The sequence below is a fragment of the Leuresthes tenuis genome, unplaced genomic scaffold, assembly GCF_036924035.1.
Source record: "Leuresthes tenuis unplaced genomic scaffold, fLeuTen1.0.hap1 SCAF_9, whole genome shotgun sequence".
NCBI classification, from domain to species: domain Eukaryota; kingdom Metazoa; phylum Chordata; class Actinopteri; order Atheriniformes; family Atherinopsidae; genus Leuresthes; species Leuresthes tenuis.
Window position 1 is genome coordinate 36,594,231 of NW_027325363.1, and position 15,412 is coordinate 36,609,642.

The window sequence follows — 15,412 nt, forward strand, 5'->3', positions numbered from 1 at the left end:
ATTTCACGTTTACTTAAAGAGTATTCCTGAGATGCATCACTGGAGGTGATGGGCAGACTATTCTGTTCAATCATCAGGCCCCAACAGGACACAGCGAACCAGCTCACACGGGAGGAATTCCAAATTGTACATCAGGCTGTTTAAAGCTTGGCAGGTGAGCTTTGGAGGTGCAGCATGTGAGTCCTTGCCTCCTGTTTTCTCTGGGAGTGGCAGAGCTGGAGGAGGAACCCAAAATGGAGCGTAGCACAGCTTTGGCTGAGATCTTCAGCATAGAGTCGGTTCCTGTCTCTTCAGTTTCTTCCCTGTCTCACACTGCCTGTCTCTCCTGTTTCTGTGTGTTCTGGTGTGACAGTGCCCTGAGTGATGAACCCCGAATCTAACTGTCCATCTCTTGCTCCAACATGCACCTGTCTCCAATATTTTCCTACACCTATGCAAAAGATAAACATTTCATACAAAATGCCATGATCATGCTTGGCTGTGTTGTTGTTGTGGTTTCTGGGCCTTCAGTAGGGCTGAGCAGATTTCCAGCGGAGTATTGCACAAAACTAGAATAAAGAAATCCAGGATAATTGAGCAAGCCCGGCTTGACCTAGTCTGCTCGGCGCATCCTGGCTTATTTGGTTGCACATTTGCTGAGCCAGGACGAACATGCGCGGGTATGTTAAGCCAGGTGAAGATAGTTGGGATAAGTGCTTGTTCACGACATACTTAAACAGACCTCGCGATCGCTCAACGAATCACCGATGGGAACATGGATAAAAGTCGCGCTTCATACTTCACCGCCGCCAAAAAACAGCTCCTGATGGAGTTATATGAAGAGGTGAAAGATACCATAAGAATAAAAGGCAATACAAATGCCATAATTAAAGAACGGGAGAAAGCCTGGTAGGCAGTAGCGGACCGGCTTAATGCGCAAGTAGTCCAAAACTGTACACTCCACTGGAACTGTCATAATTAGGCTACAATTAAAGGACTAAAGGAGTTACTTTTCAAGTCCACTAATCAACTGTTGTACACTTTACTTTAAAAATGGCAAGTAGAGGTGCATGTTACTCAGGAAATGTAGAGTATGATTAAGTGCAAAGAATTTTCCACAATGTGTGTCATTTAGTCTCTTTTTCTCATGTTATCTTTTGAGCTATTTTATCTTTCTATCTTTCATAAAGAACAAACTTGTCTTGCCATAAAAGGACCTGGCAGCAAGTTCAAATTAAATATAAGAACATTTTGCAGGCTGGTAAGTGACTTTAAAGTAGAACAGTGGGCAAATGAGTGAATAGATTAGGTGTCTGTTGACATGTTGAATTGTACGATTGTAGCATTTAATAAAAAAAAAAAAAAGTCCATAGAAGTGGCACAGGGGATGGCCCACCAAGCCAGGATATGACCTCAGTGGAGGAGCTGGCACTCCATTTAAATAAAGGGAGGCAGAAATGCAGTGACACATGCATTGCATGCTGGGATGGCAGAACTCCGAGATCGATGCCACGATTGGCCATGACCGAGGTTTTTGCCATTTTTGTAGAAGAGTGTTGTTTGCCTTTTATGAAACCGAGTCTTAGTGTGTTCATGTATTACGGAAGCTCCAGGACGGCTGTGACCGGAGGACTTGCCGTGTTTTGTTTTCTGTTCCCGAGGAATCCGATTGGTTTTTTTTGGCTTGATCAACACTAACCAGGGACTGGAACGGGATCCTCAATCTTCACCTCCACCCTCAGCGTGGAATTCTTAATCTGGTTCAGATAAACTTCGAAAGAATAACACACACACAATCCGGGTAGACTGCACATATATAGACTTGGACTTTAATCAAACGGACCTTGGTGTGACTTAATTGAACTGTGAACTTTGAACTGCGAACCTTGAGCTTTAAACTTTGTCACCTCGATCCCTAAATTTTGAGAGCAGCTCAAAGCTGAAAGGTGGACACTTTATTTTTGGTTTGTTATTTTCTTTATTGCTTGAAAGGGGATACGAATCTAAACAGGTTTGTTATTTTATGTTGTGGAAATAAATTTTGGTTACCTACCATGTACTTGCTGTCCCTCGCTCCTTGAGACGAACCGTAGCTTATTACCAGGTTACATGAGAGCATGTTACGTGTTACACACAGAATTAATTCATCTAGGTCATAATAACTACAAATCACTCTTACCTGAACATTGATGCTGTGGAAGGATTCCTGTTAATGTAATCTCCCTCATGTTCTCCTGAGGGGCGTTGCACCAATGATGCTAGGGAAAGCTGTAACAGTGAGGATCCAACTGTGACTGATCAAATTAGAAACTAATAGTTGCACATTGAAACTGAGGTTACCTGCAATCTTGTAAAACTCCTCCTTAATGTAGAGGGTATTCTGTGGCCAGGGAAGGGGATGAATATGTTGCTGAAGGACTTCAGCACCCTATTGCGCGGGCAAATGGTTCCGTTATTGAGGTTCTCTGCATCCCCAACAGAATAAAGGAAGCTCCCACTTGCAAACTATTTCATTGTAACACATACCATCTGTGGTACAGATGTATGGCTTTGTGCCGTCTAGTGCTGTATTTTTGGACCCAGCAGCCTACATAAATATTTTCACCTGAGAATCTGTATCTCTCAATGAGATAGTCATCTCCAAAGGCCAATGGGTCTGACCTGTCCTGGAAGACTCTTTCATGTCTAAATGCTCGTCTGAGGATTAGGGCTTCCTCATTCAGTACGTCCTCCAAAAAGGGGCAAGCCATCATGAAGAGGGTGAATGGGAGGAATAACTTATGTATGTTATATTGCCGTCGTCACAGAATTCATTGAAAACACCTTTGCAACTGTTATGGAAGTTTTCAATCACTTCCTTCCTAATACCTCTGATGAGCAATGAAATAGAGAACTTTACTTTTTCTGCTGGCCGGCTAAGTTTTTATTCTTCGCTGCAAGGAAAAAGATCAGTCCACACCATTCAGCGGCAATGGTATGAAAAAGATACAGACAAAAGCAATACAGAGCATTTATACCTGAGGAGGGGGGCTTTGTTCTTTAGGTGTGTAACCACACCTCCAGGGGGGGTAGGATGCAGTCTTGATGATTAAGAAACAGGAGGTTAAAACAATTATCTTGTCTGAGTGTTAATTAAGAAGTAAATGATTTAAAACAATTAGCGTGTCTGGGTGATACAAATGGTTAATGTGGATTGGAGGGTCAGTCAGTCCTGAGACATAAAATTTACCATCACACAACTTCATCAGCTCTGTTTTGTAATCTCAATTATTGCAAAAAAACGTATTTATGAAACGTGACAGCAATTTGACAAGCAGTCTTCATTAGCATAGCAATATAACACAGTCTGAGTAATGATACTACCACTTCAATCAATATCAAAAGACTGTTGCAGTTACAAACAGCCAACAGATTTAAATTCAATGAGAAATTACTATATATGTAATATTTCAACACAGGATAATCAAAATGATGCAACATATTTCGAAAGACTATAGACATGCTGTAAAACACATTCATTCCTCACAGGATTGACAGTGGAAATAAAGGTGAATCACTGGGATTAATCTTAGCCGGGCTGTTAGCCTGGTCTGGAGCAGGCTAGCTGCAGAGAATAAATCACCATAGTAACTTGGCCGGTTAAGTTTGAGCTGCTTTCAAGCAACCAACTTGAGGCTAAACTCAGCCAGGATAACCAAAATATCCCGGCTTAATCCCTTATCATGGTTTTGTGCAATACCCCACAAGAGGTCCGGGGCAGAGTCTGGATTGTGCCTGCCTTCAAACCTGTTCCTCGTCTGCCCTCATGAAGAAACAGTTCTAAGGAGCTGCAGGAGCAGCCAGCCTTCCCCAGATTGTCTCACTTCACCAGTGGTAATTAATCCTCTCATAGAGAGTTATTCTGTAGTACTTACTTTGCCTTCTGGTTTTTCTTTAGTGCTGCTTCCGCTGTCTGTTCTCCTCACTCTGGATTCCTAAGCTAAGGAACTAGCTTTCTTTGTCGGATTCCTGTTTCTCCTACCTGCCTGCTCGCCCTGCCGTCGACTCAGAACCACAGCCGGATCAACACAACTGATCATCGGCTCCTCACTAACCGTCTCCCTCCTCTCTCAGAGTTCCACGTTTACCCGGATCCTCCCTCTGACTTCCAACACCTCGCACCTGTAAATAAACTCTGTTCTAGCTGAAAATCTCCCAGTGTTCTGCGTCTGCTCCTGGCTCCTTTTTGTGAGTCGGCTAGGCACCTTGCTGTGACACCATAGCTACGACTTTGCTTTGCAACGGCCTTCAGTGGCTGACTATAGAACTCCCTGAGGAGCCCACCTCATAACAATCCCTGAAGCAACAATATTTCAGAACGACTGAACTGTTATACCATATGTGTCAAACTATATTTGCACAAAGGGAATCTCATACAAATAACGAATCATCAATATTTGGAAGACTGAGCTCATGAACACATGGCTGCTTCAGATATTGTTTGTCTTTCATTTGTAACACTTTAATCTTGTTTTCAGTGTTTTTGGGATAATTTAAGTAAATACAGATGTATGGTACTATGGCAAAACTGTGCTGTGTATGAACAGAATCATAACCACATTGCTAGTTAACATGTGTCTGCTGAGTAAACCCCCATACAGGGGGACAAAGCCTGGTTTGAACTCACATGATGATGCACTATAAAGTTTAACTTGAATATATAATATGTTGTCAAGCAATTAGCTAATGTTTGCTGCTCAGCAACAACACCAGATGTGAGCATTAAAACCTCCCCCATACTGTATAGTTATGTTTATTGAGGGACTTCAGGGATTTCTGAAATTCTGATAACAAGAAAAAATGGGGTTACAAAGGACAGCTTTACCAATATGGCTAGCTTTAACGTTGACCAGACAGAGAATATTCAGGCACACATAACCAGCTTTAAAGTTATACCATATCTAGTCAACTCTAAGCTACATAGAATAGAACGTATTCTTTATCTAAATTACTGTAATTAATCAAAAACATATTTTGTTTGGCCTGTTTTGATGCTTTCTGGTTATCTAATCTCTTGACACAGACAGGTTGCCAGGCTGAGTTTTGTTTGCTTGACTGAAATAACATTGACTTTGACTGAAATACTTCGCAGCCACAGGGTAGCAGCACTGTTCTGCAGTTTAACCAGAAGTTAGACCTACCACCTTGGCAGCTCAATTCAGTTCCCTTTAACCAATATCTTTACACAGTGTAGTTAGAATCTTCCTTTGAATAATCTCATTGAGTTATCAACCCAGACAAAACAAATTTATCTAAATATACCTAGAGCCTATGACATGTAAGTCTCAATTTAAAAGGAACACTTTCTATATGCAATTTATAAATGAATAAGCTATACACAGCTAATTGAAATGAACATTCCAGCCCAGCTCAGGACTGATTTAAATGGTTGATTGCTGTGAGAGGAGAGATACATTTTCACTTGTTTTGTATTCATGCTTGGTGCTTGAGGAATCCTCATCATGAACCACTAAGCTGTTAAACCCTTGTGCAACAGACACTGATGGCTAGTAGAATGACAAAGTTAATGAAAAGACCATAAGACATCTCACCAGTACAGGCAAATGCAACAAATACTTGTTTGTTGAACACAACAGTTGCATATATGGCAGAATGATGGATATCAAGTTACAAACTTAATTTGTTTGTTAAAATTAGATTAAGATTATTTTATTGACATATCACAAGGAGTCACTCCTCTGCAGCTGTTCAACACACACGTATTCGGGTTTCCGGCCGCACATACCCGACAGCGGGCTCCGTGGTCAGTCTGCGGGGGCGGACAAGGCGTCTTGGTCTCGCTACCCATGGGTCGGTGCCGATGGAGGCTGGAGGATTTGCAAAATACTGCCCATTAAAACCTTTCGGACCCCTCAAACAAGCCGGCGAGCCAGAGAAACCCATCGCCTTATTCCCACAGTTGGGCTGGCTGGGCTCCTCCGAAGGCAGGCCGCCAACGCCATTCAATCAGTTGTTGAAGTGTCAGAGGTGCATTAACAAAAATAAGATTTAAGAGAAGGTTCAACATTATGCTATAATTCAAGGCCTTCCATGGTAACCATCCTCATTACTAGTCCAGAGGGGTGTTCCACAAACGTAGCTAAAGAAAGCCAGGCTGTAGGAAAGCCTCGCTTAGACTAACACCATCTCCCAATTAAGCCTCAAGTCGTTCCACTCAGACATTTCAGCTGCATCTAAGCAAGGCTGATTCAAGCGAGGCTTACAAAGCCTGGCTATGTGCGAGTGCCCAAGGAACATAGGAAGCCTTGACAATTGGATGGTGGAAAAAGGAGATGGCAGAAAAGGAGAGCAAGACAAGAGCTGTACTTTTATCTGCAGCTGAACAAAAAATGCTGATGGAGCTGAATGATGAGTTTAAACGTGTGATCACCAGAAAAGGTAATTAGCTGCGATCAATAAAGTTTCATACCATTGTTACATGTTTATTTCACTGTCCTTATGTATTTATGCTCCTCTTTGGGTTATAAGTTTTTACATAAAGTATGCTGAATTGTCTCTGTATGAGATGTACTGCACAGATGTACTGGCCCTGCTCAGTTCATTAATAACCCAATAATCAGCACTCCTCATCATACTTTGTGACTACATTATCACGAGTGTGTGACCCGCATATTAATTCTTCACTGTTACATCTCAACAGGAGCAATCATAACAGCCAGAAGCAAACCTGGCAGCAGGTGAAAGTAAAGTAAAGAACATATTTCAGAGTAGTCTTTGAAGAAATGTGTTTGTCCAAAAACTGTGTTGAGCTGTAAATATGTTGCACTCCAGCTACCAAAAAAAAAAGACAGAGGCCTCTGCCACTGGTGGGGGTCCTCCACCCGAAAATCTCACACTGGTGGAAGGAATCGAGGGAGGGACCAAAAGTGTGCGGGATCAGTGTGTAGAAGGTATTGATCACTTTCCCTCAAAATGTCCGTCTGTCAATTATAATGATGGTGTGCCCATATCTGTCAGTGGTGGGGGACACCATCTGCCTGCTGGATCCTCAGACCACAGAGGACATCCCTAACCAATGTGTGAGGAGTTGTATTCAATTTAATTCTCTTTCGATGGAAATACTCTGCATCTCAAGCATCCCTTTTCTGACATATTTTCTGTCTTCTCAAACCCAAGCTGGTCGAGGCGGATGGCCACCCTTCCTGGTTCTGGTTCTGCCAGAGGTTTCTTCCTGGTTCTGGTTCTGCCAGAGGTTTCTTCCTGTTAAAAGGGAGTCGTTCCTTTCCACAGTCCCTCAGGCTCAGGACAGGAGATTGGACTGAAGACAAGTTTCAGTGCAATGAACCTGGATTTAATTGTCCAAAGGTCATTTCTCCCTGTGCCCTTGTTTTAGCATAGTGGAACGCCCTCTCCGCCCTTGTTCCTGGATCAGGATATGGCGTGAGGAGGTACGGCCAGCATGCATAGCCTCTGTCCCCAAGCAGGACACCACTGAACTCTCCTGCAGAATAAGACAAATGTCGGCTGGATATATATGTGTTTAGACTTGGCAATTTCATGCAATATGTGCCTTATATGGCTATCTATAGTAAAGTAGGGCGAGCACCTCAAATTCCTTAAGATGACTTCTACACCTGACCTCTCATTAGATTACCAAAATTATGCCTATACCTTACTTCAAAAGTACCCTCCTTCAAGTAAGTAAAATTCTCGTCTTGTGCAAACCTCTGAGCCAGTGAGGATGCTCGAATATCCTGGAATCATGAACTGATCCCAGCCATTTAGCCACCATGTTGGAACTTAAATTAACTCCATCACAGATCATCTGTATGCATGGAGGATAGGAGTCAATGATGAGGTGCTTGGTTTCACACGGCATGAATGTAACATTGCTCAACATTACTCAAAGGAGTTGATGTGGTGTTTTTCCAAATGAGAAATCCAGTTCAGAGTCTATGGACAATTATCCCCAATAAGTACCTGTCCATGACACATTTTGGGTTTACGTAGTCAGCCTCCACAGGTCCAGCAGGGGCCTGGATGCGTACATGGGTACAGTCTAGTGCACCGATAACATTGGGGAAGCCTGACGGAGATGATGAACTTATACGTCACCAGTAGGTTGTTTTACATTATCGTTGTTGTAAATGTGGAGCAGCAGCCTGAAAGGAGCTGTCCCCCATTTTTCTGAGTCTGGTCCTGGGTGGGTGTAGATTAGGTGTTTGTAAAATGTGGGACGGAGATGTAATAAAGTATTAATTACTTTGAATGAATATCATGTTCTTTTTCATTTAATTTCATCTTCAGTACTTGTATAGTTGTGTTTCTTTAGTTGCACTGGCACTGACTGACTGATTTATTCATTTTTTGAGACAGTGAAAGTGGTGATATGATAAGCACAATTTTTTTTGTTTTGTTTTTTTATACAAGACATGAGTTGCGGGAGCATTGGAATTGGAACAGGTGGAACTTTCTTTCAGGAGTCAAAAGCTACAGTTACAGCTGCTCGGACATTCTTTGAAACACAGCTAAGCTAAGCTTGAACGTTAGCCTCATAGACATTATAAAGAGTAGACGCAGCATTGGCTATCATCCTATCAATAGACAGCAGAGTATTTAAGATGCCAGAGCACTGTATTCCTGTGCAAATCGGCAGACGATTGCGAACAGGTCAGGGAATTATTTTTCACAAGTACAACATTATTATTGGTTGTAACTTGTGAATAGAATATTATTGTACTGTATTTATGCCGAAACCGTAGTCAGCAAACGTTAAGCTAGGCTATGTTTATAGTCGGTGTTCACCCGGCTATGAGGCCAACTGAGACTTTTTAAATCATATATTCCATAACACAGGCTTAGATTACAACTGACACAAGAATGCTATTGTAGAAATAATGCAAATATTGCTGATATAACAGTGAGCAGGAAGTTTTACACAGGTGATACAGGCTGTATTATTCACAAAGTTCGTATATAATAATAATAATAATAATATAACCATCACACATTTTAGAGTGGTAAAGCTCAGTGTGAAATTTTCTGTAGTACAAAGCAGGCTTATGGAGAGAAGGAAGTCAAGCAAATACTAAGTTGAATATACAGTTTAGAAATAAGTGCTCTGTTCTCTGTATATTTTGAATAGATGAGTATTGGTTTCAACTATCTAATACCTAATGAAACCCTGTAATGACAGTGATTTAGATTCCATCACAAGGCACAGTGAAGGTGCTGAGAGCTGCAGAGAGCTGCAGAGAGAGTGATTCACCAAGCCTCAGCAAGGCCAGCTCCAAAGACGTCGACGGTCACCTACATCGTCCGGGAGGAACGGAGGATGTTTTTCAGCTTGGGGAACACATGGAGGAGACACAGTTTGGCATCAACAACCATTATTCTAACTTGTTGTCACTGGTTGTGTCTGTGTTTCTGAAAGTAAGGCTGCACCACATTGCCAAATTCACCTCTGCTGACCTGCAGAAAGGGAGAAAGAAGCTCTGCAAACAGTCCTCTTTCAGGGCTTTTAGCTCATTTAAACTTTTATGATTAACTTTGTGTAAATATGGTTTAGCGCAGGGTGGTGTCATGTTCTTGTGTTTAACTTGAAAATTTAAATTTTTTAAAGATTTCTCTATCATCTGTCTGTCTTAATTTTTTCTGATATATATAGATTTTAATTTATTTCTGAGAGAGATAGAGATAGAGACAGATAGAGAGTAATTAAATAATAATTCATGTAAATAATCCAATGTAATTGTATTATAATTTAATAGTATTTTTGTATGTTTTGCTTTTGGCAACAATGGTTGATACCATTCATGCCAATAAAGCCAATTTGAAACAATCTTGATATAGATATTCATTTTTTTTCTGAAACAGAACTTCTGTCTCTTGTGTTTTATCTTATATATGGATGTATAATGTGTTATTGTTTCTTCAATTTTCAACTTATTAAAATAGCTGAGTTGTACACAATCTCTTCTACTTCTCTATCATATATTAGTGTTTTTATATAGGTGTGTGTGTGTGTGTGTATTATATTATATTATATATCGTGTGTCTTTTGCAAAATAGCCTACCCATCACATAGCATATCACATACCAGAATATTCTATTACTGCTGACCCATTTTGCCCCAATGGCAACAATTGTTGCCGAAGTGTATCACTGTCATTTTTGATTCACAATAAAAAAATCTCAAAGGTACTAATGCAACTTTTTCCAATTATGTGCTAGTGGACAAGTTAGACAAAGGTTTTGATTTATAAAAAAATCGTTTCCAATTGCTTCCTATTGCATGACATCACTTGCTTCCTGCTCCTTCTGGCTGAAGACATGGCAGATGCAAATCCTCCTGGAAAGAGGTCATTTTCATAAATTTCTTATGATTTTCCTCCCAAACATATAAATCATTATTTAATCATTCAAGTCTCTTGAGTAACCCTCCCTCAAAAAATTGTTCCCTAATTTATTTATTTAAAATTGTAGAATGAAGTAAAATTACATTTTAGTCCTCTTAGAATATTCTTCCTAGCTAAATAAATTCACAGGTATTCAAGGCCTGTGTCTATAGGATTTTGATATGTTACCATACATCATTTTCTTGCTAGCTGCGTTAGCTAAAATTATCTAACATTAGCTTGTGTGTTACTGAGGTAAAAAATGTTGATGTGCAGTTGGAGTTGCACTTTTCTTGACACACAAGTACTTACCATAACCAGTGCCCACACCTACAATACCCAAGTATGGTTCTTGGCCTGGCAGAGAAAGCTGAAGTGCCACCTGGAGTCAAGTTTTACCACGACAATCTCTTCACAACCTTGTCCCTGGTGGATGAGATGACCCTGAGAGGCTATGGCAGCTGTGGCACGATGCAACAAAATCAGCACCATAACGTTCCCTTCACAGCACCCCAGACCTTCAAGAAGACACCCAGAGGAGATGCTGATTATCTGGTTGAGGCAGAGAAGCTGATTGTAAGGTGGAATGACAACAGCATGGTCACTGTAGTGTCGAACATGGAGAGGAAGTTCAGTGAAACTGAGGCAAAGAGATGGAACAAACAGAAGCGGAGCATGGACAAGGTCAGACAGCCCAAGTGTATCCAAGACTACAACACACACAGGAGGAGTGGACCTGCATGAGCAGTTTGTCAGCCGCGAGAGAGTCAACATCCGGTCCAAGAAGTGGTGGTGGCCATGCTTCAGCTGGGCCCTGAACAGTGCCATGGTGAACAGCTGGTGCTATTACAGGTACAAAAGGCTGTATGTTATTTGGCGATATCACAATTGAGTTTGACTGGAGGTCAGCGCTACTGCTCTTCGGTTGAAAAGAGCAACAGTGATATCCAGACCAACATCACAAACTCAAGTGGGATATTGCTTTTACAGAACATTCTACATATGGGGTATGATGCTGTAGAAAAGATGATATTCATGATTCATCAATAGCATCATATGCAAACAAAAACATGGCACATTCATTTTTGTCATTCATTTAGGTCCTGGAAAAGCGGGGAGAAATATCTCCTCTCCTTACAGAAGCTGGTAGCCCTCCTGTGCCATGGAACACTGGAAGTGTACGGAAATCCCTTCATCATCTTCACATCATCGCTAATAAACAACATTTGTAAAGCAAAGTATGCAAAAGTTGGCACTATAATATACTGAAGTCTTGGTCATCCAGGACCATCCTGTCAGCCTGGGGAAAGGGACACAGTAGGTATAATTAGGTCTTAATTAACACATCTTTATCTATTATTAACATATTAGCTCATTAGAAATATAATATGAAACTCACTGTAAATTATGGGGAAAACCGGGTCTAAACTGGTCCAAATTTCTAAGTCTGGCAGTGTATTAAGCAGACGTCAGTATTTTGAACACATGTGACCACTAACTGCCCCTTAAACATGTTTGAATTATTTCATCCAGCTTGGTCTTAATAAGGGTCTGAGAACACCTTAAAGGGCCTTGGAGCAAGATGAACATTAAACTTTGGTGTAGGACAAAAGTGAAGACATTATTAAAAAGGTCTTGACTCAGGGAGTAACATGTGTCAGAATGGAAATTGTTGGCTGTTCCTGCTCCTCAGAGGTGACCTTTGAACCTTGAACCTGGGACACTTTTGAAGGCTTACAGAGCAGCAACAAAATGGGCCACAGACCAGTTGTAAACAGTTTTGGAAAGCTCTTGACCTATACTACCATCACCTGTGGGACACCTGTAGGGGGCGCCACTAAGTAGAGTCAAAACCCCAAAAAATGTGATTTCACCCCCTTTACTATAAGCAAGATCAAATCTGACCAAACAGATGTGCTTCCCAACCCCAAAACCAATATAAAGTCTGAAATTTTCCTGGCCACAATTTCACATATTAGAGGAAACACATTCGAACTACAAAACATATGGCGCTGCCCGCCACTACGAAGAGTAAGCGACTACGAACGGCAATTTAGTACAAATTGTAGTTTTTATATCGTGCTCCAGGGTTAGTGACCCTGCAAAATTAGGAAAATTAAAAAAAAACATATCTGCGCATTATTCAACTGAAAAAGTAGGACCCTAACATGTACGTTTATGTCGTGACAAAAGCTATGAATGAAAACATAAAAATATGCTAATTTAGACATGATTCCTGCCACTCTGTTTCGCCGACGAAAAGGGGCGTGTTCAACAGCTGAAACGAATGGAAGCCATTTTTCATGCGCACTGGTCGCTCATGTCAGTGGATATTCGTAGGATAATGCACGAAAATCTGTACATAACTTTTCGTACGTTTCCATACGAACCCTTTCATGAGAATACGTTGCTATGGTTAGCCTGCCCAGGAGCAGGCTAGTTCAGCGGCATAAACTACTATGGTTACTCTGCGGGGATTCAAATAAGCCACGTTGGTGGAGCGGAACTCTCTCTTAAATGAGCCAGACTTATCGAGATAAGCGATGCTTTCCCTTAATCCAGCTTCATGGAACACCCTTCAGGATGTATATGCATTATTATTATAATTATCGTTGTTGCTGTTATCATCGTAATGGATGTATTTCCTCTTAAATTAAGCACACATATCCTCTGCCCTGAGTTTTTAAATGAACCGTGAATGCAGCACATGGGAGCACGCGCTACTGATGTCATAAAACAGGCAGTAACGTCTCGCCTGCCAATACACACGTTTGCAATTAAATAAGCGACAGTTAACATTTATGTTCACTTTTTTAAAGGAATACATTCAACTCTTCACCATAGATCTTTCGCTGTCTGTGAGTAGAGATAAGCGACCACTTCTCTGAAAAAATGTGCCATTAATTAGTTTATCTACAGTTAGGTTAGCTTACTTGCTAACCTTTATCTTTCGTTGTTTTTCCTGTAGTTTAGGCCTTGCCTGTAGTTTATTGATACTTACAGCTTGGTGGTAAAGCATTGTATGGCATTATCAGCTCAAAAAGGATATCTTACGCTTGAGGGGTTCGGCACGGTGTTATGGTGGGTAGCACCATCACCTCACCGCAAGAGGGTTCCAGGTTCAATTCCCGATTGCCTTTTCTGTGTGGAGTTTGCATGGTCTCCCCATGTATGCGTGGCTTCTCTCCGTCTTTCTCCCACCGTCCAAATACATGCATGTCAGGTTCATTTGTGACTAAATTGTCCCCAGGAGTAAGTGTGAGCGTGCATGTTTGTCTCTGTGCCTGGCAACTGTCCAGAAACATGCATGTTCCAGGGTGTATCCTGCCTCTTGCCCAGTGGCAGCTCGGATAGGCTCCAGTTAAAGCAGGTACAGAAAATGGATGCATGCAATTTACCCGGGGGCCGCTGGAGGGAGAGTCTGGGTGAGGCTGGGCCGCATCAGGTTTTTCACAAGAAAAGCTCTTACAGACGCCGAACCTATGAAGACGTCACGTCGACGTCGTCCGTCGATATATACATAGATACACGTAGACGCCGCATTCAGGCTTGTCAGGCACGTCAACCCGGCCGCCATCTTGGGACGGGGTTTCTGACAGCAGTCAGGCTGTCAGAGCGGGTCTGACAGCTGTGCATCTGGCAAAATGCCAGACTTTTGTGCCGCTTACAGATGTTCCCGTGAAAGAAAAGCTTAAACGAATAAACTTTAAATAACATTTCACAAGTAAGAAGTTGTTTTGTATTATTTAACTGTTATGATCGAGTTTAATTTGATGTCTCTCTTAAGATAAGATAAATTAAACTAGCTTATTACTAGCTTACACCAGGACAAGAAAACAGAAGATGTTTTTGTTAGTAAGACATCAGTAAGATGATGAAAGTGACATTTGGCAATCAGTCACTGTATATAATTGTGCTTTGTTTGTTGTTTCAGCTTTTCTTTCACAGGAACATCCTTAAGCGGCACAGAAGTCTGACATTTTGCCAGATGCACAGCTGTCAGACCCGCTCTCATTGAGCATTCGAAGTTTGGCATCGGGAACAGTTGCAATTCACCGCCATGCCGGTAGGGGCGTGTGGCTGTGCGGTTTCAGGTTATAGTCGAATCCTTGCTTTTTCTTCCGGTCACAGTTAACAACAGTAAACGATGGCAACCGAGGTGGAGCAGCTGTATTTGCAGTTGGAGCTCATCAGTTTTAAAGAACAAATGCTTAAATTGCAAATGTTGAAGCGCAGGCGGCAGAGAAGACGTTTGTGGAGGTGGTCTGTACGACCGGCAGAGGCTGAACGGGTGAATTTACAACACTGGTGTGAATTTACAACCTGGATGAACAAATGCACTTTAGATGGTTTTCGACTGGCCCACGTCTGTGCGTAGTTAGAATTTTTTGGAGGTGCACGTCAAGCTACGGCGGAGGGGTCCATGTCAACGCCGTAGCTACGTCGTCGAAATGACGTTAAAGCATAAACTACTGTCTCGCGGGCCGCACTAACATTAAACTTTCATATTAAGGCGGGGGCCGTAAACTATCGTCCTGAGGGCCGCAGTTGGCCCGCGAGCTTGAGACCTATGACTTAAAACAACAGAATCCCGAATCCTAAAGGTAGATATAGCTGAACACAGATAAATAAAGAAAAACCAGCTAAAAAACATCAAACTTTGTCATTGGTATATTGAGGACCACAGTTTAGCAGTTAATTTGGAGGCAGAGTCAGGTTTGTTCAATTAGGGCAATGATTATTGGGCGTGAGTGACCAGCCTTTTGGATTTAAGGAACATTACACTTTTGATTATCACATTACATGCACGACAAATTGTACAATAATACAAATAAAGGAGATTTCTGAAGATCTCAGAAGAAAGTTGTTGATGCTGATTAGATTGTAAGAGGTTAGAAGGCTGTAGAGGGTTAGGATCTACCTTCAGGGAGAGAGGAGCTGTATTCAGCATGGAAAGATAATTCCACATGGTGGTAGCACTATCACTGTTTTGGTCTGTTTTGCTTCATTTGAGCTCAGACTGCCTGCCGTTATTG

At 41.6% G+C, this 15,412-nt stretch overlaps 1 protein-coding gene across 1 annotated transcript in view; it reads right to left on the minus strand.

Annotated features, from left to right (window-relative positions):
- Window positions 1-15,412, minus strand: part of sorl1 (sortilin-related receptor, L(DLR class) A repeats containing) — a 145,805-nt gene that overhangs the window by 82,195 nt on the left and 48,198 nt on the right. The window lies entirely within an intron of this gene.